At 43.1% G+C, this 21,757-nt stretch overlaps 1 protein-coding gene across 2 annotated transcripts in view; it reads right to left on the bottom strand.

Annotated features, from left to right (window-relative positions):
• slc2a9l2 (solute carrier family 2 member 9, like 2) overlaps positions 1-21,757 on the bottom strand; it is a 249,194-nt gene that overhangs the window by 1,799 nt on the left and 225,638 nt on the right. The window lies entirely within an intron of this gene.

Below are 21,757 nucleotides of genomic sequence, written 5' to 3'. Positions count from 1 at the left end.
AGTTATACAGTCCAACGTGATGGAAAGGGAGTGCACTCTGCGCAGTAGAATGTTTTATAAGTGATTCCCCTGAGCACAGTAGCGTAAGATGGACTAAATGATTGGACCTGATTATGGTGGCATGCGCTGTCAGAAGAGTTCTATTCTCAGTGGAATCCATGCAGTCTGTGCTACACACAGTAAAATCACTGTAAAAAATAGCAGATCTACATGCTCGTAGCGCGGCTGTGTGTGTGTGTGTGTGTGTGTGTGTGTGTGTGTGTGTGTGTGTGTGTGTGCGCGCGCGTGCGCGTGCGCGTTTGTGTGTGGCAGTCCATGTTTTAATATAAAATGTAGGCTATCACAAAGTCTCTGAAACCTGACCTCGTCCACTGAGGTATGCCACTCAAAGAGATTAGTGCCAGATTTAAAAATACACATCAACAGATTATGCGGGTGGAGATTTTCAGAGCGAGACAGACAAGTGGAGAAAGATTTGGTGTAAGCGACGGAAACTTGAATGACCGTCGTGAGTGTCGCAGGCCCATAATCCTTTGTGCATGGCTTTGCATTATTCATATAAGGCCCTCACAATAACGTTCAGGATAAATTCATGCGCTCACACTGCATGGCAGCTACACAATAAGGTACGAAGCAACGAAGCGTATCGCCGAGTTGCTGTTTGTTTAGTTTAGTTTATTTCAAACCTTTCACATGTATAACAATACATAATACATTATACACTTGAGTGGCCCGAAAAGGTGTAGGCTGAAGCTAAAAGCTTATAATTGCCTACCCTATTGGTTTACAGAACCAAATAAAAAAGAAATAATAATAATAATAATAGAGCTGACAAAACTGTCAGACAGTAAACTAAGAAAATAACATAATAATAATAATAATAATAATAATAATATGGAAGTATTGCCATCTATATACTGTACTCTATATACTGCTTCTTTGTAATATTTATACATTACTTACTAATAATTTAATTTGTATATATTTAAATGTATTTAATTATTTGGTTTAATATTTACTAATACTTATTTCTAACTAGGATACTCTAATGTTTCATATCTATTTATTACCTTGGATTTAAACATTTGTTTGAATTTGGTGATGAGCACATTTTCAGATCCTTATCCAGGCTGTTCCATAGACGCACCCCTCTTACGGATAAGCATTTATCTTTGGTGTTGGTTCTTGCGTTATTTCTCTTAAATACACCAGTTCCCCTGAGTTTGTACTGCTATAGCAGCTATAGGTGACCTGCCAGGCGATGTTACCCTTAGCAGTGATATAGGCAAGCTTTAGATAGCAGCAGAACAGTTTCTGCTATAGGAAAAACCAGGACAGGGGAGGACATTAAGCACTTTAAACGCTCTGTACTGTACATACAGTGAACTTGAGCTGAGGTGGCTCTGTGCAGCTCTCCCCCCGTTCCCCACCCACCCTCTACATCAATTGTCTTTGCCAAAAATAGCATAATGTACAAGCCATCTCACAACGTGTTGCGTTGCAGTGCGAGTGTATCCGCAAATGTCCCCCCGTAGAATAGGGATTTGTACTATATAATGGAGATAAGGCATGCAGGCAAAGCGAGGATCTGTAGGTGCAAATAGAAACCCTGTGAGTGTGTGCGTGTGTGCCTGTGTGTGCGTGTGCGTTTGTGTGCGCGTTCGTGTGCATGCCTGTGAGCGCGAGAGTGCAGCCTGTGTGCATGTGGAGGGAGACAGAGAGAGAGAGCGGGAGTGAGTGGGAGAGAGTTTATTTGGGTGCGTCAGAGGAGCTTGTGCAAAAGATGTCGAGGCTCGAGGCTTCCTGATGGGAGGCACACTTAAGGACAGGGGGAGAGGAGAGCAATTCACGCATGGCTTAGTTGTACACAAGATTATCAGGAAGCCGACTGACGCTGTGTACCAATGCTGTGAGCTTTCATGGTGCATCATGTGCATTCGTGCCAAAGAATCCTGGGAACATTCAGCAGAACACGACGAGCACTGGGTTTTGCATTACAACGGCTCATTAAAATAATGAATGCTAATAATGGAAATAACAGGGCTAAGCCAATTCCTCCACTGAACCGTATATATCACTTGGGCCACACAGACGCTTGCAAGCACACACACACGCACGCGCACAAGCGCACTGCGCACACACACACACACACACACACACACGCACGCGCACAAGCGCACACACACACACACACACACACACACACACACACACACACACACACACACACACACACACACAGTAAATGAGCTCATTGTGGGTGAAAAAGACATGCCTCATTAGGTTACTTATTCCCCAGAAACAGTCAAAACAGCTCTAACTGGTGAATGTAGTCTGCCATTTCTGTTCAACAGTGGTCCATCCATCCATCCACTGATGGCAATTCATGCCGAAGCCACTTCAAACAACAAGCTCTGCACAATCAATAACCAAAATACACCCCTCTTGTCTTACACTAGAGCTCATGGGCTCAAGGACGCCCAGAGTTACGCACATTTAAGGCAGTGGTTCTCCGGCTTTTTCATATCAAGGACCCCCAAATTAATATATTTGGCTGCAAAACCTTACCTTTTTCAAGATAAAAAAAAGCATTCTGCTGGGAACCCCCTGTAACCCCCTCAAGGACCCCTGGAGGTGCCCGGACCCCACTTTGAGAGCCACTGCTCCAAGGTATAGGGAGTCCATTTAGAACCCCCTGAAGGAAGCCCGAGGTTCCCTGCTTGAACCGCACTTTGATAACCACTGACTATAGAGCTTTGTGTTTTAATAGTTTTTTTTTTTCTCGTTTTTTTTAAGCAAAGCAACATTAGGATTATCTGAATCCACCGCCCCCCTCATTTCCACGAAACGGGCCCGCCCTGCCGACGATTAACTATCTGTCTGGTTTACTAAAGCGAGGGAGGAGCGAAAAAAAATGGAGGAGAGAAAGAGCATGGCTGTCCTTTTAAGGGTAAAAGATCAAAAGCTGAAACAAAACATCTCCCCATGCCGATCCCAGTAATGAGATTTGAGCTGGAAGTAATAGTAATTTTGAGCGCCCTATAAGCCCGCACTACTGTAATACTCAGCAGCTAAGGTTTCACGGGATGTACTCGTCTGGAATTTAAACTGGAGTGAACTCCAATGAGCCAGATTTGCAGCTTCCTGTGGTGGCTAGCCTAGGCTCATTTGCTAATGCTACCTAACGCTGGAATTCAGTGGTGTAAAGTAAGTACATTTACTCAAGTACTGTACTTAAGTACAATTTTGAGGTTGTTTTACTTTATTCTGTATTTCCAATTTGCAATACTTGTACTCAGTACATTTCAGAGGCAAATACTGTCCCACATGGAAATAACTTTATATGAAAAAACGTATATGCTAGACATATACTGTATGTCCAACATATTATGTCACATATATGTTGTACATAATGTGACATAATATGCACAAAGGTCAGCTCCATACAAGGGTGGCAGCGGGGGCAGTGTCTTGAGTGTACAGGGTTTGATGAGGTCGGATCAACATATGGAATGTCAGAACAGGTCAGCTCCATCAGCTTCTAAAAAAGTCAACTGAAGTCTGCTGTCCGTTGATCATCATATGATTGACATAGAGTACCTCAGTTGGTTGGCTCCATCATTTGGTATATTCTGCTGCAACTTTAATGCACTGCTGGGGTATGTTGCTAAGTAATTTTCAGGGAACTATTGAGAGGCTCCACGATCCGCCATTGCTGGAAAAAGAAAATGGTCCAGTTGAGTGGACAGACATGGCGTTACATGGCTCCATGCCAAGATCCATTTCAATGGGACGTAGTACTTGTTTGACAGACTCATTCCTTCAGTCAATCGGTGACCCATGTGGCCATGTGTGAGGATCTCTCTCTTTTTACTGTCTTTTTGGAGAAGGGACTCCATTAAAGTTGGAGCAAATGTTAAAATACAACATGTATATAAATGTTCTCAGTAGTAAAAAAACTTTTTTCATTTTCATTGGCATTACTGCTCGTTGCGGGAGATGCCTAATAGACCTATTGTTGCATCAAATTGCCTTTTCTCAAATTGTCTCCACAAAGCAAACATTGCCTAGTCATAAAAATGAAAAATATAACGACTGTAACATTCATTAGCATTTCAATGAGATATTGATTGAAAATGGATGCGGTGTGTGCTTGCCTGGGGATGAGAAAACAATACAACATAATACACTCAATTTAAATTCCAACAAATCAAATAAAACACGAGCGACTCTGGTGCACTCAAAAGAAAACCTTGACGTGAGTGACCTTGACTTGAGTTCAGTTAATGTTCTGAACCGATGATATGGCGAGCCGGGATATTATATAGATTCATGGTCTATTGATTTAGGTCATCAGTAAGTGGACAAAGCAATGCAAGGAGCGGAAACCCCCAGCACTGCCCGGGGCCCCAGGGACCAGTGCAACTTGGGTAAAAAATAGCCCCTCTCTCACTGGCCTTTTCTCTCGCACTTATCCTCTCCTTTCAAGCATCTGCTGATGGCCTTATCTCCATCACCTCTTTGTACCCATCTTCAAACCTATTATACAGCTCTTTCGTGGCTCTCCCCCTGTCCTTTGTGACCTCTCTGCTCTTTTCCTTGCATTATCTGTCTTAATAAGTCAACTTTGCCCTGCCTTCTTTGACAGACACGTGACCAATCTCATTGTGCTCAGAGAATACCTATTTACACGCACCTCGACAGTGGGTGCAGGGCAGTATACTGACCTCAGGTCAGTATACTGACCTGACGAAGATCTGTCAAGATCGAAACGTTGTTTATTTATTCAATAAAGTAATTATTTACCAAAATAATGGTGTGCAGGCCCTACCTCCTTCCAATCTCATTGTGCTCCCATCGTACTGTAGGACCTGGTCTGTCTTATCAAGTCATCACCGTCTTTCTGTCAGTGTCTATCTCTCAAAGAAGAAACCAGCGAGCAAGCCTGTGCACGCGCATGCACGTACTCACACACGTGTGCAAAATTGTAGTTTCTCTCACTAGTTCCAGTCTGGCAAATAGTGGAATGAGGTGAAATTGTATGAGAAAAAGCATTTCAGAGGAGAGAATAATCATTACTTTGGAGGAAATGGAAGTCATTATTTAGTCACAAGCTCTCGTTAATACATTTCATTAGTTCAAATTGTATTTATTTTTGAGGGGCGCTAGCCCCTCCTATGTCCAGCTTTGAGGGTTTGTGTGTTAACACAAACATTGTGTTAACACAAACATTGAATGGCCAGCTTTGAGTGTTTGTGTAAACACAAACATTGAAGACGAAGGTGAGGACGCAAATTGTGATTGATCGGAATGAGATCAATTCAGACGGGTGTGATTTTATTCATTTGTGTATAGGGTTACACAGGCAATTGTTACCAAGAAGTGGTACTATCGTCATCCAGTTCAATGAGGCCACTGACTCCATGTGGTGAGTTGAAGGTTGAGCATTCATCGGGGAGGTGTTCAACAGATTGTGTTCCGCATTCACACAGATCAGTGGCAGACACTCCAATCACATGCAAATAGATTTCACGGGTCTTACTCCAGAGCGACGTCTGTTGAGGTTGACCCCGGCAATCCGTGGTAAGTCGCACCCAGGAGGATTAGTTGAAGGGCAGTTGATGAACTGCCTCAACATGGACTTTGAATTGGACCATTGTTTTTTTCCAGCAGTCAATCCATCAAGGGTGTGTGGAGATTGGAGAAGTGTCTGCATTTTAGTCTCTGGTTGGCATATCAGGCGAGGGTATCAGGCTTGTTGGCTCATATGCAGCTTCATGGTCAGGAAAATTCCAGCAGTGCACTCTACAGCGTATATCTTGCCCAGCGTGCATGGTCGCGGGGTATGCAAGGGCAAGGGTAAGGGTGCGCAGGGTGGTGATATTTGCACCCACCCAGTGCCTGCAAGTCTCTTCAGGACGTTTACATGCACAGCGGTTTTGGCAGCAACATGCTGGATGTGTGGCTTGAAGGTGAGGCTTCGGTCAAGCGTGACACCAAGGTACTTCGTGTTGAAATTTTATAGAACCTGCAAGTCCTGCATACACACTTTCACTTATCTTCAAATAAAGCTTGATCTGCTATTTCTGTCACACGTTTGTGTTACACTCTATATGACGAAGTAGGCCATTATCTTCTTAATTTCAGTTGTTACCATCTGAGGCTTAAGGGTTATACAAGCATAGACATATACAGGTTGATGCCTCTTCTGGGTCTGGGGCGTGTGTTCTCGATAGGGGGCTTTTCGCTCCTATGCCACCAAAATGTGGAACGCCCTACCCGCCCGACATTAAGACATGCAAATCCCTTGACTCCTTCAAAACCACTCTCAAAGGGCACCTACGGACGGCTGCAATTCGAAACTGGCCCCCGTAAAATCTGAATCCCCCCCATCCCTTTTTCCCCTCACTGTATATGTTTCTTTTCCCTTTGTACCTCCTTTATGATGAATTCCTGTTCTGTTCTTTGACTATATAGAAGTGTCTATTTGTACGTCTCTAAATGTTTTGATGAATTGAACAAGGTGGACCCTCTTGTAAACAAGTGTAATGCTTAATTGGGTCGTCCACTCACAGTTAACAGTCTTTGTATTGAGTTTGTGCTTGAAATGTATTGTAATTCTGCAAACTGTTAATAAATATTTCAATCAATCAATCAATCAAAGCTTTACCGAGATTCCTTGCAAAGCATAGCGGAAGCATCCGCGTGCGTCACAGAGCGGATGTTCGGGTCTGACAAGTCCCGGAAAAGATGCACTGTGATTGGCCAGTAGCCACTTGATTGGCTGAGCACGGAATGTGATGATGTACAGTATGATGATGTAAGATGATAAGAGCACCCATCATTTCACACAAGTGTATTTTCTTTTTTGAGGGGCGCTAGCCCCTCCTATAGGTTTAATTTTCCTATAGTTTGTTTTTCCTTAAATAATTCCTTATAATGGAGTGGAGCTGTTGCCCCCGCGACCCGACTACGGATAAGCGGTTGAAGATGGATGGATGGATGAATTCCTTATAATTACGTCATAAAAGATGTATATATAGCGCCCCTCACTTCACACAGTTTTGGATTCACTGAATTGGCTCCCAGTTGTCTTTAGGATTTTAGGATAGGAAAATTATTGTACTTGTTTATATTGCTCTCAATGGTCTCGCACCTTCCTATCTACATGACTGCCTGCCTAGATAGTCCCAAAACACCCCCTCAGGTCATCCACTGCTGGCCTGCTCGATGTGCCTAAAAATGGCAAAAAAACAAGGTGAAGCAGCTTTCTGCTTCTACGGGCCGACAGCGTGGAACAAAACTCCCACTATACCTCCGACAGGCAGCCTCTGTAAACATTTTTAAAGCACAGCTCAAGACCTACTTTTGCACTCTAGCTTTTAGTTGAGCTTTTAAAATACTTATTGTTATTCATGTCCTCACTATTGCATTTTACTGCTATTATTTTAATGTTGTTTTACGCCTTTGCTTTTTTTCTCTATTGCTCTGTAAATCACTTTGAGCTGCATTTCATGTCATGAAAGGTGCTATACAAATAAAGTTTGCATGGCTTGCATGATGAATCATGACCATAAATCATTTGATTCTGTAAAAGTATTTCAAAACTGCATAAAAAGTTGAAATATGGAGACCCAAGTCCCCCCCCCCCCCCCCCCACCCCGACAGCAACGGTAGGGCAAGATGTTTAATTAGCTTCATGCAGATCTCTTGACACCCCTCAGATGGATCAGATGGGGTTTCACACAGCTCCGGATCGCCGGGGGCCCGCCTGATTAGAACAAATAGCCACCGCGGTCCGACAGTAATATGGAATTACACATAATGTCTGACAGGGTTGAAACCAGCAGAGACAAAGCAATCTTATGTCGATTGTGTGCCAGTTTACTGGCTCATCGAGGTTGATTTTCTGCCACCGGCAGCTGGTAGCTCCCCACAGGCACAGCTTGAATGACAGGATTGTAACCCAGTGGGGAGACAGAGAAGAAGGAAGCCGCGTAAACAAGTGTGAAAGCGAAAATGGCTCACAAAACTATGAGCTGCAACCCCCGTTCTGAACGGCATGAAGATTCTGTCAAGTTCCCAAGTGACTGCTGTGTGATTAATCTAAATGAGCTCGCTGGACTCCAGGACGGCTGGTTTTCTGTAGAGAAGGAGGGATCCGTAAAGATGTTTGGATGTTTGTATGAGCGAAAGCTCAAATGAAGAAGGATTAGCTAATTAGCTCGGAAGTCGAAACAGTTAATTACAGAAAGGACACCGTTTCCCTTGTGGGGAAAGGTCTTCCTCGCGGGATCAATACAGTTTATCTGATCTTATTGTTTCTTGTTTACCCCACTGACTATGCATAGCACTAGAAGGATATTTTACATGATTGCCAACAATATTCCATTGTTCAGTGACCGTTCAAAAGAATAGTGCTGTTGTGGGGAGTATTTGGTTTACTTTAAAACACAGAAGATATTACATGGTACAACGTTTCGGCCACAGTTGACATGATGAAGGCCAACTGGTGTTTGCACATTTCTAATAGGCTCAACAACAATATAGTCCTCTCCGTTATTTCCTCTACACCAATAATCTACAAGCTCACAACGCATCACAATGCACGACGCACTGTGAGTTTATATTTCTGCTGTTTTTGTGGAATCTTACGCCTATTACCAGTAAGACGCCCTGAGGGCGAGAAGAAACCTCGCCCTAAAGGGCGAGGCTGCGTGCGCGCATCCGCCTGGGTGACGGCAGACTGCTGGGCGAGCACTGGCACTTTGGCATGGGAGGTCAGATCAACAATGAATTCTGTACTGGCCATATATGGAGCATGTCTTGAGTGTACAGGATTTGATGAGGTCAGATCAACATATGGAATGACAGGAAGAATGGGTGGGGGAAGGATCAACATATGGAGCTCCATGTATGGAGATCTAAGGGTTTGAGGTCAGATGTAGAGTGGCTAGCCGCAATATGCAGATCTAGGACGATGATCCAGTCTTCTCCATGTATGGTTATCCAGGGTTAGATGAGGTCAGTGTCGGGATCTTCATATATGGAGATGGCCATATATATGGTGGCGTGACGTATCACAAGGCACCCTATATGGAGATCTAAGGGTCTTCATGATGTCACGTAATGTCACGAGGCGTGACCATATTTGGATACGTGATGTCACGAGGCATGACCATATATGGAGGCATGAGTGACAGACGGACGGACGGACGGTAGAGAGGTTTTCATTTTCATGGTAAATGCGACCTATGGTCACAACGACATGCCCCAACAGGGACACTGTAGGGTTCATGTGGCTAATTCAAACTTTGTAGCGCTAAGTACCGTAAGTAACAGATGGCAGTGGATCAGGAGGCAGAGCAGCCATCTGGGAATGGGAAGGTTCAATCCCCGGCTCCTCCTGGCTTCACGTGGACATGTCCTTCAGCAAGACATTGAACCGCTAACTGCTCCCGATGAGCAGGTTGTGAATGGGTGTGAATGGGTGAATACAATGCACACTGTTGAGTGCTTTGGATTCATGTGCTATAGAAATGCAGACCATTATATATCGTTGCTGTTGGGGGGAAAAAAACCTCTCTCCATATTATAACTTTCTGTGTTTTTTCATTAATGTAATGCCCTACTTCTGTGGGCCCCCCCCCACTGGGAGTGGCTACAACTGTATCCTTTATGTGTGTGTGTGTGTGTGTGTGGGTGCGTGGGTGTGTGTGTGCGTGCGTGCGTGCGTGCGTGCGTGCGTGCGTGCGTGCGTGCGTGCGTGCGTGCGTGTCCATGCTCGTTGACAGTCGTTAACGTCAAGGCAATTATGTTTATGCACTGTCAAATAGGTCAACATCTATATTATATTGAATTATATATACTTAAATCTTAGTGTTTGAGCACAAAATGCATTGTGAGAACCCAAAGCACACACACTGTGCGGCCCCCCACACACAATCATTGTTGTACAGTTGTGGCCCCCAACCAAATCTAGTTGAATACCCCTGCCCTACTTGATCATAGCTACTAACTACAGTGTCACAAAATCAACACAGGTCAGATCCACTAGCTCGAAATGCGGCCTTTTGAGCTTGTCGATCTGCTACTTTATCCATTTTTTTTAAGTAACCGTTTTGGACATATGAGGTTTCCACCCGCCAAAGACGATATGCAGCAGCAGACCATTCATGGCAGATAACTGACAAGGTCAGATAGAGGATTATATATATTATTTTAATCTCAGAGGATTATCCTGCTTTTACTATGGCCACTTATACCATCAATTAAAATAGCCCATAGCTAATGTTAGTTTTAATAATGAATGAATATTAATATTAATTTAATAAGGTGATGAGGCTGTTAAACGTCAAAGGTGCAGTTAACTGAGAGTCACAGACACCCAGCCAATGATAATTGAGTATTCTCCATGGCTATGGTATGGGGTGATATTTCTTTGAAGAAATCATTTGAATTTTGCTCCAGGGATATTTTTCAGTTAAGACATTTCAAATCAATCCATGCATTCAACCAGTAATTCATTGACCCAGAAAACGATATGGCCAAGAAACCTATATAGTTTCTTTGACTTCAGTCTCCCTGTCTACATATTTGCCTGGACTCTGACGTCTATTATAAAGTTGTTTTCTGAATTGTTAGGTTTGCACTTTTGTTACAAGTTGGCTGAGAACTCATTGATGTCTGCATGGGTCAGAGGTACTGTCTCTCCTAGGGAGACTATAAAATGTGGCACTTCCGGTGTCTCCAGCAGATAGACAACGCTGATGAAGGCTTAAACGCCGAAACGCGTTCGTTGTACTGCTGCTCTGCGGCATACTATGTCAACTGATTAAAAGAATAATTAAAAGTGCCTTAAAACGAGAGTTCCGTGAGTGCTGGTTTTCTCTTTGAGAAATGTTCTTGTTAAGTTACATATTTGCCTGACCTACTACATAGCCAAACTTTGCCTGTATTCTCTATTTGGTTGGCCTTTTTCATCTCTACAGGTTACAGTACTGGTTGTGTTAACTTATCTTCAAAGCTCTCCATGGTAATCTCCCAGCTTATATTTGCTCCAAATTCAATTTAATTAGAAACTCTTTTAACCTCAGATCAAACACATGGAAAATAGTTAAATGTATTTCTGCCCTTTGGTCTTGGAATGATATTCAGACCAGAGTAAAACAGGAATCCTTGGCCTTGTTAATGAGGTTTAAAATGATTAATATAATGCAGAATCTCTTACCAGTTGCAGTTCCTACTTTGATGTGTTGCTCCCTTTAAATGTGTTTTATTGTTTTAACCTTATAAACCAAATTGTATTTTCTCTCATACAAGTTATTTTGGTAGTCTGTGTTTGCTCTTTGTGTAAAATGTGTAACGTATTTGCCCGTTGCCCAGTTCAGTCCTGCAAAAGAGATTTAGGTCTCACAGTTTTAACTGGTTAACTGAACATTGATTTTCATATCGTGCTGAAATTAATGAAAACCAATGCCTTATTCGCCCGCCCCCCCTAAGTGAATTCATCAAACGAAAGCCCGATAGGGGAATCAGTACCAGAGCAACAACTCGAGGAGACTGCGAAGTGTCGCACCGGCAAAAAACATTCGGCCAAAATGTCCTCTCAGTACAGGGCTGTGTAAAATGGAATGGACTTCCTCTGCATATAAGGGAATGTGCTACATTTTCCTCCTTTAAATACAATCTGAAAAAATGGTTGCTTGAAAATCAAAGCTGCAACCATTCATGATTATTTTAGGTGTATCTCTTTTTTATGCTGTGTTAGAGAGCTTATAAGAGTAAACCTACCCTAATAATATACGCCAGTGGTGATGCCAGTGGTGATGTCATTGGCATCGCCAGTGGTGATGCCAGTGGTGATGTCATTGGCATCGCCAGTGGTGATGTCATTGGCATCGCCAGTGGTGATGCCAGTGGTGATGCCAGTGGTGATGAAAAAGTGGTGATGCCAGTGATGATGTCATTGGCATGGCCAGTGGTGATGCCAGTGGTGAGCGCACCTCATGGCGTCTCTACTTCAATCCCAATAGGATTAGTGATTGAAACAGATTTGGTTACGTCTAGGGACCACCATTCTTCGTGACGTAACTAAGGTATGTTTCAAGGGTTCGTATCTCACAGCTGTTGTAATTAGACATTAGTCACTAGCACTCAAAGTAGAGAGCACAATATTATCATAATATATATATATATATATATATATATATATATATATATTTTTTTTTTCCCCAATGAAAGGCTGTGTGTGTAGTGTACTGTATGTCTGCCGCGCATAACTTCCGGGTATGATGATGATGTCACGTGCATACCATAAACAAATAAATAAATGAATGTTCCTCCTAGAATAGAGATGTTTGGGTTCAAGAGGTTATTCTATCCATTTGTAACTCAAATGTGATTAACTGTGAGTTAAATGAACTCTCTGAATTTTACAGCATACAATATTGATGTGTGATTCATTCAGAAATTGGGCAGTTCTGCAAGACTTCGATTCCCACTGCAGCCCTTCAATTACAGATATCAAATTGTGTGTAGGATTGCAGCAAGGGTCCTGGTTCTGTCTGGAACTGATAAAGGTGTATATATATAAACGAGTAATCACAGCAGAAATGCTATTTCTTAAGTTTCTTTCCTGTAAACTTGTGTGCATCAACGATCTGTGTCCAGGTTTACTGGCCCCAATATTTGGTTCAGAAATGTTCCTGGTGGTGGTACGGTGGTGCATGTCGGTATAGCGCTGTTGCCTCTTTTCCTGAGGCATCGATTGTGGAAGGCATCGGTCTTCTTCATATCATGTATTGTGACTCGCCAACATTCAGATCCCCAGAACCCTATAGATGGGGTTGGTGAAAGGGCCTTTCTGTGTGGAGTTTGCATGTTCTCCCCAAGGTACTAGGGGCTCCAATTTCGTCTCATCTTTCTAAATACACTGTTTTGGGATTTAGCAGTGGGGAAGGGGTGTTCCCCCACTAAAATTGGTATTTTGGTTACCTGTCTAAATCCCTAAAACACCTCCGTTACCCATTATATTATGCATAGGTGTGGTTTGGGCGTTACAATAATTAAACCAATCACCATGCCACATATGCCATTGCCTTTAAGAGATCCCTTATCCATTGCCCATTATGCCCAGTGCTATATTGCTTCATAGCCTTATGGTCTATAGCCCATGGAAGAGTGTTGCGTTGCTATGGGATGATGAAACTGAACGAACAAATGCGTGGAATCGCGCATAGTCTTTGACTATACAATTATAAACACAATGGGCCTCATGCGCCAACCGTTATTAAGAAGTTCTTAAGAGGAAATTTGTTCTTAGACCCACTTAGGAAGTTTTTAAGAAGGTTTTGGGATCCCTCAATCTTTTCTTAGCTGTGATTTGTTCGTAGGTAAGAACAGAATCTACGCACACTGTGGAGCACTCTTAGGGTGCCTTTTTTGTTCTTAAATGCAATCTGAAAACATAAAGGAAAAACAGTGCCCTCTGCATGATGCTCAAAGTTTGGTCTGAGGACCTCAAAGGGTCCTTGAGGAAGTTCCAGGCAGTCCACAGCAAAATATGGAACATTTTACCACTTTAATCCCATTTTATACTTTGAAAATAGCTACAAATCTACAAGCTCACAAATGCGTCCCATTACTGCCCATTTTGAGCTTGTAGATTTTCGAAACATTTTGATAAATAGCAGAAAATATTTTCATATGGGGGTCTGCTTTGATGTTTGAGAACCACTGGATTAGAGTTTACAACCCAACCCAAACAAAAGCAACATACCCACCACATAAGAAAGTTGACTATTGTGAGATAAATAATAAAATACATTCATGAATATTGAAAATGTTCTGTTCACTTCAGTACCTCTACAGTACTATTGATTTTTAATGTTTGGAGTCTGGTGTTTTTTAGACTTTAGTTTAGGTATTCTTGACTTCACTCAACTTTATTTCTGTGTGTGAGGTCCTGTGATTTTTGTGTGCTGCAATCACACACAGGTGTGACTGCAGGCAAGGCCATGGAGTCATGCAAAACCACACCCACCTGGGTGAACACAGGTAGGAAAGTGAATTCCCAATGCCTTATATGGGATTGGTGGGGCGGTTCACTATGGTAATTAGGATGCTAATTGGGATATGTGGGGCGTCTACCTATGATAATTTGAATGAACTGGCACACCCCTTCAAGTTACGAGGATTTGGATTCATCATCATAAGAACATGCTTACGAACAATTCTGCCTACTTAAGAACGTTTAATGAATCTGACTGGACTTCTCTTAGGAATTCACTTAGGAAGAAATGTAAGAGGAAAAGTTAGGAACTTATTGGCGCATGAGGCCCAATGGACACAAGGAAGGCACTCACTTCTGCTGATTATAGGAAAATTACAAAGAGATGCGTATAGGAGAATAAGGAGAGATGACGTAGCCTTACTCTAAGGACATCTCCATGCAGGCGCGCAGCCCGCGCCGCTCTACCAAACTAATTTGGCACGGCTTATGGGTATAAATGTGTGTGACCAAAATAGCAATTTAGGGGAAAGCGTGCCAACACGCCCATGACCACACCTCTAGGCGCAAATACCGGTGTCGGCAAAAAATATAGCGGGTGACGCTTGACCAAAATACCATTAAGGGACAGAGCAAGTTCCTATATTCGTAATTTTCGGGCAGCGGCTGAATTGCGGGCCGCGTCTCGGGTAATGGCGGCGACGAAATTGGAGCCCTAGGTGCCCTCACAAAAACATGCAGTAATACTGATCTCTACACTGCCTCCCCCTGGTCAGCCGGGGCGCCCGATGGAGGGGAAAGGAGCTGGTTGGAATGACGTGTTCCTTCCACACACCACGTCCTACCGGGGAAACCCCCCCCTGTCAGGTGAAGCGGCCTGCTCACTCCTCATGCATTGAAGGAAGCATGAGCTCAGTTTGGGGCTCTTCCCAGGTTTGCAGAGGGAGAGTAGTGCTCAGTATACAGCTTAGGCAATATTGGCAACGGGCGAAAAATGGGTTATACAAATCGTGGGATAAAATAATAAAAATCACCCCGTGTGAAGTGAGGGGCGCTCTTATCATCGTACATCATCATGACGTAAAATAGACACTTTGCTCAGACACTATGACGTAAAATTGTCCATTCATTGTCATACATGTAATGCTTGTGTAGGACAAAGTGTGTGCACACACATACCAAGAGCTATATGCCCTGTGCACAAACAGGCTTTACATTGTAGCTTTAGTATATTTTTTGTGGTTTGGATCCTAGGTGGAAGGACCAAAAAAAAAACATTACGGATTGCAGCTTTAAAAACAGCTGGTGTTTCCCCATCAGGCTGATGACAGGCTTCGAGACGTGCTTCTGGGAAACACTTTTGAAAATATAGAAGTCATTGAGAGAGATTTCCCTGCTAAAGGGTAAATACTGCCAAAACAAATTTCAGTCACATAACTCACGAATGGATTGAACCAATGTTTTATAATAGAATGAGAATATGTGAGAATATAATATTTATCTTAGCGTTCAGGCTCTGACTACATTTCTTCCTCCTCCTCGGAACAATAGACAGCTATAGTAATAGCAGAGCCCTCTGGTGCTGGGGTGGCAGTGGAAGCAAACAGGCGCATATGCCAACAGATATACAGGTGTATAGTGGAGTGTGACGTACAAGTATTGAAAATTGGAAATACTCCAGTAAAGTAAAAATGAATAATAATAAACATCGAAATTGTACAGTACATGATTACATTACTTAGTTACTTTCTCTCCATCTCCAAGCAAAGATGTTTTTTACCTTTTTAAGTTACGCCTCCTACACTGCTCTTGGGAAGAATTGTGTTCATAGAACAGGTCTGACTGTAGGCAGCTTCGCTGTCAATACACGTGCTCCCTCTTTTGACCCCATAGTAAACACAGAGACACTCACAGAGACTCTATATCCTATATCCAAACAGTAGCCTAACCGTTTAGTCAATAGAGATGAACTGCCTGCATGTAGCTGTGCGGAAGACGGTACTGATCAACAGATGAAATGCAGGTTTGAACTTTGACTGTAGACATCTTTGCCTTCAATACACATGCTCCCTCTCTTGACCCCAGTAAACCCAGACAGCCTCGCTCTTTCACTATATCCAAACAATGCCAAATTAATGGGATATTTCACTTTCAAACATGCATGGGGTCATTTTAATGTTGACTCGGGCTTTTGTGTTCACCCCACAGACAGTTTATAAGTTGCTTCCTATACAAAGTTACAAACCCATTGTAACTTCAAACTCCATTTTAACCATGATAGATTCAACAAAAAACACTCGTCCTTGTTTCTGGTGACTCACACTGTCCTCCTACTACGAGGAGGCCGTGTTCTTTCAATAACTTTCTCCAGCTATTTGAAAAAACAAATATATGAAAAAGGTATTTGAAAAAGCATGGCCCCCTCACATAATATTAGGACTAGGGTATAGCATGACTCACCAGAAGCAAATACTAGTGTTTTCGATAAGTTTGAAGTTACAATGGGTTTGTATAGGAAGGGGGCTATAGAGCACTGTAGCTCCTAGCATGGAGGAGGGGTTTATCGGCAGCTCATCTTTTACGGCAGCCCATTTGGGACAAAACTCTGTAGACACATATCTGACATTATGAAAGACAGATGTTAAAAAAAAATAATAATAATTGTCGAGCGATCAAAATAAACGATGTTGTGATAAACCCGCCGTGCACGGTTGGAGCTGAGGTGCACTGGGGATGGATTTTTAATTGTGTTATGCCACTGGAGACTGGATAATGGATATAATAACATCAGGTTATGGGAAGAAAGATGCTGGAATGAAAAGAGGAAATGCCAGGGACATGATGTGAGGGAGACACATTGTGTTTGTTTGAGTGACCGTGAACTATTCATTTTTCAGACTGCTGAAGACTGGCTCCCTGTCTGGCTCACTCTCTCTCAAAGAATTGATTTAAAAGAAAAAACTACTATACTGATGGTTTATAAAGCACACTGTGCTGGGTACAGGGTTAAAATACATGTTCTGATCTTGTGATACATCATGAACCATCCCGACCTCTCAGGTCATCTGGGACAGGTCTGCTTTCTGTTCCCACTATCGGACAAAACATGGACAAGTAGTGTTCCTGCAGTTTTAACGCACCGCACCATCTGAATCAAACCCCCCAGAGAACTGCAAGTCTACAACTACATTTTACTCTCTTATTTTTATGTTTTATTTGAGCTTGTACATCTGCTATATGTATATATATATTTTTCTTTTGACAACATCTTGAAAGTGTGACAACGTTTGTAGAATCGGGCTTAGTTCTTAACCATAGAACACTCATTTTATGGTTATGTGACTTTCATTGTGTTGCTGATGTCTGAGGTCATGGGTCGGTCCTTGTGTCCCTTCATGCTGTTCAGTGACATCATCGAGGTAGGCTTGTTTGCGACATACCAAAGCCTAAACCGCTTGTGCTTATAACCCGGGCCGCGACGGAGGCGTGCCGTCTCAAGCCAACTTGAGCCACGAGAGGCACCGCCGAACGAGCTAAAGCGAGCGAGTCGCCATGCCGAACGTTGCAAAGTTCGATTGAGCCGGCTCAGCGCCATTCGCGTTACAGCAGAGATACAGAGCACAGAATCGTGAATCATGTTTTTCATTGTGGGCTCGCTCCAGTGGTATAGAGTCGCTGCTTCTTCGCCTGGAAAGGAGCCAGCTTAGGTGGTTCGGGCATCTGGTTAGGATGCCTCTCGGGCGAGACGCCCGAGAAAGCATGATGAAATTTAAAGAAATCTTTATCTTATAATTATTGTCTATGGTGTGGTATACACAAATGGCCATAACTTTATTTTGCGATGTTTCCGGCAGAGCAGACCTCTCATTCTGTGGCCCTTAATGACCAAATGCATCACAGGTCTTCTCAAATTTTGAGTGACTGGCACCCCGGCTAAAACGTTTAGTCTTCTAGGGATACAAAGAGACGGAAAACCACTTTGCTACAATCCTCGACAGAGAGCTGGCTTTGCGCTGCAGGAGATCTGACTGCACGACACACCAGCACAGGGGAAGTGAGTCAGATTGATGAGCGTGAGAAGAAAAATAGAACTTGAGAAAATCGGAACTGAAAGATTTTTAAAGGCTCGGGGAGCCTTTTTGAAGATCTCTGTAAAACCTCCTTCTTCCACCTCAGAAAAAATTCCAAACTCCCGTCCCACACTCTCACTCTGTCAGACTCTGAGAAACTGAAACTTGTCTCCTGCAAGCTAGATTACTGCAATGCACTCCTCAGTTCTCACACCCGACCCTAGCAAGAGCCTTCAAAGGCTCTTCTGTACATTCAGAGCATACATCACATCGCACCCATCCTTCTCCTCTCACTGCACTGACTCCCCATCTCCTCCCGGACAGAACATAAGATCACCCTATATTTAATTGGAAATCTGAAAACTCACCTTCACAGAGACACTGGCTGAATGAGCTTTCATCATACTGTACTCCTGAAAAGAGTACAGTACTCTACTACTCTACTTTTGAAAAGATATGGGGTAGGTTCTTTGAGGTTCTACCTTCAATATCTCCTCTGGGTTGATTTTGCTTTAGTTTTATTTATATTGTTGTTTTTATTTATTTATCCGAGTTGATGTTGTCAAGTGGTGTTGTGTACAATACAGAGTAATGAGAGCTGTGTAGTTTACCTTTCTGGGGTTGGGGTGGGGGGTGGGTCGGGGGGGGGGGGGGGGGCTGTTTTTTGTCTTCTTTTTTGAGTTTGCATTTATTGTAAGATTCTCAAAAACACTTGCAGTGGCTGCAGGCTGTTCTAGAGAAACTCTGGCAGTTAATGAGTTCAGGAACTCTTCCACTCGCAACCTCCATCCAAATCTTCGATTTATTTATTTTGTTTTGTGATGTACCGGTATATAAGAATTATTATTATTGAAGACACTAACCCAACCTGCCCATGACACCAAATCAGGCTAAGAGGTCAAATTACCGGTAATAAAGATAATATAATGTAAGCAGAATGATTTCGTTATTATTCCTTTGAGACTTCACAGCGATGGCACACCATTCATCCTCATCATCATTCATCTCTTGGTAAGTGTGAGGAAAAAAAACAGATTATTTTCTGGAGGATAAAAGAAAGAAAAAAGATAATCAATAAACCCATTGATCATTACAGCCATGGTGGGACTGGGATCCCATGTTGTTGTCAAGGTGGGATAGTCGGCTATATCGTCGCCGGTGGGTGGAAGGCTTATATGTCCAAAAAATGTTCCCTATTATTAAAATGCACTAGCCCCTCCAATGCATGGCTTTTGAAGATTACGTCATATGCCAAGTCTATGGGGAAACCAAAACACGTTCACCTACAGTATATTCCACATGATATTGTCTGTCGGGTGGACACCTCATACTGTATGTCCAAAACCGTGACTTTTCAGGATTCAAATAATTGTAAATGTAGCAGATCTACAAGCTCAAAACTGTATAGATCTGCTACTTCTGATGCTTTTGTGTGACGCTTGTGTGATCAAGTATGGCGGTAATTTACGAAAAAACACAAAAAACGTTAGAATATGGAGATAATAAGTTTCTGCCCAGCAATGATATGGAGCAAGTGCGCTAGTTAAAAAATTAAAAAGAAACACTTCCAAAATAAAAATGTAATATCAATAGTTAGCCATTTGCTTTAATGCCGTTGGGTATATGTTTACCCGATATCATAAATTCATAAAAATTTGAGGTACTCATTTCAACTTGAAATTAAAAAGATAAATCACTATCACTAGCGATCGGTAAAAATCACTCGAAGACCTGCCTGCAAAAAAACAAAGTCACACCCGTGTGAAGTGAGGGGCGCTCTTATCATCATACATCATCTCATTCTGGCCAATCACAATTTGCGTCCTCACTTTTGTCTTCAATGTTTGTGTTTACACACTTTTGTCTTCAAATGTTTGTGTTTACACAATGTTTGTGTTTACACACACACACTCAAAGCTGGGCATAGGGGGGGCTATAGCACCCCTCAAAAAACAACCACACTTGTGTGAAGTGAGCGGTGCCTTTTTATCATGGTGATGTATGATGAAGAACGTCACACAAAGCTATACGGAGCGGTTAGCACTGCTCAGAAACAGGGATGGGGGCAGCTAGGGAAAAGAAACCTTCCCTCTACAACATCAGTGAGCATTCTGAAGGAACCCATGAAGGGCCCACCCACCTCAGACATCAGCAACATTATGAAAAATCATAATTACAATTCTTCGGGTGTACCCGACAATTCACCCAACGTTAGTGTTCTATCTAGGGTTAATCCTCCCAACTAATGTGTTTCTCTTGTGTAGCCTTCAGAGAATTTCTTGCTCGGATGCAGGCTACTCGCCGAAACATGCTATTTGGAGGATTAAAGCAAATTGAACTAACTGAACTATAGGCTACTGATCGTTTTATTTGTCGATTTGTCCACCCCGCGGTTCTCAGTCATAACATTGAGTATAATTCCATCATTCATGTCATAAGTGCAGGCGAATGAAAACCCAACTCTTTGATCAGGTCTCATTATCTGTTCTCAGTGACTCTCTCTCTCTGTGCAGCACAGAATAAAGGGCTGTCCACACACACACACACACACACACACACACACACACACACACACACACACACACACACACACACACACACACACACACACACACACACACACACACACACACACACACACACACACACAGCTTAAAAGATTAAAACAGGAGACATGCATGTCCAATCCACAGAATTGGGCATGGGGTGCTGGGCAAAGAACACTATTACAGAAAGCAAAAATAAATAAATATATTCACACACATTCTTGGGCTCCATTGCAGACTTTTTCATGTCAAGGACCTCTAAAATTAGTATTTGGCAGGCAGCAGACCCCCCACCTCAAAGCAGACCCCCCCACTGGCAGGGGGCCCCTGCTATAGTGAGATTTTGAGCTCTTGACGCTTTCTGTCCAGAGATTTAAAGATACAAAGTCTGGAACACCTGGATTTGCAAAAAGGCAGAGAGAATTTGCTGGTGCTGGTACTGGATAAAGTCTGAGGCCATGTGGTTCTCAGCAGGAAACTTATGGACTGTGCACTCCAAGTAGGGAATAAGACTTTTCCCCAGGTGAAGGAGTTTAAGTATCTCTGGGTCTTGTTCACGAGTGAGGGGAGGACAGCGCAGGGGATCAGCCCTGAGAATCAGAACAGAAGGAGCGGTATTGCAGTCGCTGTATACCGCAGCTGAGCCAGTAGGCAAAGCTCTCGGTCTACCAAGCAATCTTTGTTCTACTCTCACCTATGGTCATAAAGTATGGGGTCATGACCGAAAGAATAAGGTTGCGGTTACAAGCGGCAAGGTTTCTCAGACGGGTGGCTGGCATCTCCCTTAGGGATAGGGTGAGAAGTTCAGTCACCCGAGAGAGATTCAGAGGTGAGCCGCTGCTCCTTGAATTGGAAAGAAGCCAGCTTAGGTGGTTCGGGCATCTAGTACGGATGCCTCCCGAGTGTCTCCCAAGGGAGGTCCTCGCTGCACGTCCAACTGGGAGAAGGACCCCGTGGCAGGTTAAGGGCCAGATTGGGGGGAGGGGTATCTCCACACTGGCCTCACAAAGCCTTGCATCGCGAGGTGGTGTGAGATTGTCCATATGCTATTTTGAAGGACAAGCTTGAAAGGAGCTATCTGCAACGAAACATAAAAAAGTAGAGAAATATGGAGATACGATGTTTCTGCC

Source organism: Electrona antarctica, assembly GCF_951216825.1.
Source record: "Electrona antarctica genome assembly, chromosome: 9".
In the NCBI taxonomy this organism is placed as follows: Eukaryota; Metazoa; Chordata; class Actinopteri; order Myctophiformes; family Myctophidae; genus Electrona; species Electrona antarctica.
This window is presented reverse-complemented; position numbering and strand designations above follow the sequence as displayed.